At 33.8% G+C, this 2,509-nt stretch overlaps 1 long non-coding RNA gene across 1 annotated transcript; it reads right to left on the reverse strand.

The window, feature by feature from the left end:
* Positions 1–215: 215 nt before the first annotated feature.
* Positions 216–1,544, reverse strand: LOC137573054 (uncharacterized). Its single transcript, XR_011031795.1, has 3 exons — positions 1,255–1,544; positions 1,057–1,195; positions 216–776 (listed from the first exon to the last, which is right to left on the reverse strand). It is a non-coding gene; the product is annotated as an uncharacterized lncRNA (long non-coding RNA).
* Positions 1,545–2,509: the final 965 nt, after the last annotated feature.

Here is a 2,509-nt window from a genome sequence, read left to right on the forward strand (position 1 = left end):
AAGAATTTAGCAAAGAAGGCACAAAAATGAAGAAAATCTCTTCATCAATGCCTTTTGAATATGCCCCACACGTGGTAAGGGTATTGAAAATGTGCAAGAAAAATGGGTAAAAGAAATCCAAGCTTACTTTCAATTAATCAACGAAATTAATTAAGGTTCAGTGACCACAAAGTAAAGCCAGCGGGCACAATTTTGTTGTTGTTGTATTTTTTTTTTTTTTTTTAGTTACATTGCAACATAATTTTCATTTGGCTCAGCATGCGTTTTCATCGTTGTTGTTATCAATTGAACAAAGTTGGTCCAAGTATACAATTTTGGTTTTTCGTTTCAGTTTTGAAGTCAATTAGCACGCATGTAGAGCTTAACTCTCCAGCCAGGCGCAAGGCGCAAGGCGCTAGGCGATAATTAAACGAGAGCTCAATGCCTGAGCCTGGTGACAATTGCCACACGATTTATAGGTTCATACAAATACAGATACATTTACGCTAGTGTGTGTGTGTGTGTCTGAATAGATTGCGCAACATTTGCCTAATAAATTTTGCATTTAATCGTAAACACACACTCTCGCACACACATGGCAAATGTTACACGCTGTGATTATTTAAGCCAAATCAGAAAAAAAAAAACGGAAAGAGTGTTGGAACTACCGTTTTAGCCTTCTTTTTCAAGTCACACTATCAATTTCCATCTTTGGGTTAATGGAGCAGCGGGAAATTATACATCCAATTCCTCTTGTTGAAAGTAGGAAAAGATCATGGTTACTGAAAAAATTGTAGCTAAAGTGGGGGAAAAAAAGGAAGAAAAAACAAAATATAGTTAAAAACAAAGTTTAGTGTAAGGTAAGGAATTTATTAAAATTAAAATCTTTAATAGTAAAGCTGTAGATCTAGCAAAACTAAGTTAAACTGCATACCACAAAGTGCTAGAACTAGGAAAGAAATTGAATTAATATGGGATAAAGATTGTATACTTTCAAACGCCTCGGAAAAACTTTTTCTATTCTATATACTATCTTTAGTGTAAGATACTTAAAACAGTATTAATCTCAAAACTCACAGCAAATGGAAAACATCGAATAAATGACTAAATATGGTGCCACATATCCAGTACTTGCAATAAATAAATGAAAAAACATTTCAATAATTAAGCCAGTCAATTTAAGTACTATTGCCACAGGCAATATTCGGTGTCTATCCTGTAAATATTTAAATACATATGTCATGTTCTAAATTCTATAATATTCCATTGACCTACCCGAAACGCAGCAATGAATAAGAAAAACCCAGTCATAATATTAAAACCAGCAGCCAAGAACCATAGAGTCAGAAGACGAAGGCATATTTTTAAGTCAGCGAATCCGGAAAATATAAGAGCACCCATTCCTTGACAAATGAGGAAAACGGCCACCAATATTATGCCCACTCGAAGGGATAAGAAGAAGCAACATTTTTTCAAGTAGATGGCCATGGCTGATGGCTAAGTAAGATACGATAACGTAGACTTTGGTTTGTTGTAAAGTAATTTATTTAATTTAGCAGTTTTCGAAAAAGTAACTTAAATACATTGAATTTTGATTGACTTTTCAACAGAAATCGGGTTAAATTTTAATCACTAAATAGCTAATTCTCTATTCTTAAATTACTAAATGTGATTAAAAAATGGTCTTAAGATGGGAAATGCGAAGAGTTAAACTAGAAATGAACCTGATTAATATATTTTAGTCATAAACATTAAGTTGTGAGTTAAAGTAAATTGTATTGTGATTACTAAATACTAGTTTGATAGCTGTATTAACTTCTTGGCTAATAGAATATTATCAAATCATAAATTGCAATGGTTTTCGAAATTGATTTTAAATTATGAACAACCCTATATGTGAAACTTAAGTCATTCTCTTACTATTCAAAAACAAAACACCCAAAAAAATACAAAATTTTTCGGCCCTTTAAACAGATTTTAAAATTAACTCAAAAACAATAACACAAACATAATGGCCAAGGATTCAGTGAACGACAATAAGATGCAACGTCTAATACCCTTGTCTGAGGAGCTTCTACAGGATATGCTGCAACATGAAGGCAGCGAATTTCAAACGCCACCTGGCGGTCACATCAACGAAACTGTAGGTGATGGCAAACGCATTCTGTGTAACAGACTGAATCAAACCCCAGATAGTTCAGTTAATGAAGTAAGAAGTGGACCAGAGAAAGCTAGCACTACTTCACATCAATTCACTACCATTGCAGCTTGGCAAAATAGATTGAATAGATTGATGCAATCACCAATGAAAGGTGTGCAATCTGATAAATATGGCTTATTCAGAGATCCCATATCCTTAGGTCATTCGAACATCTTAACTAGGGGTAAAATATGTACTTTAATTAAAGCAACTAAAAAGCGATTAGAAGAGAGAAACAAAAGGTTACAAGATTTTGAAATGGCGGCATCACCAGGATGTAGTTTATTGGCCAAGAAAAACAACGGCAAGATGGCTGTCCTGTTCAAAGCA

Source organism: Drosophila tropicalis, unplaced genomic scaffold, assembly GCF_018151085.1.
Source record: "Drosophila tropicalis isolate 14030-0801.00 unplaced genomic scaffold, ASM1815108v1 contig_393, whole genome shotgun sequence".
NCBI classification, from domain to species: domain Eukaryota; kingdom Metazoa; phylum Arthropoda; class Insecta; order Diptera; family Drosophilidae; genus Drosophila; species Drosophila tropicalis.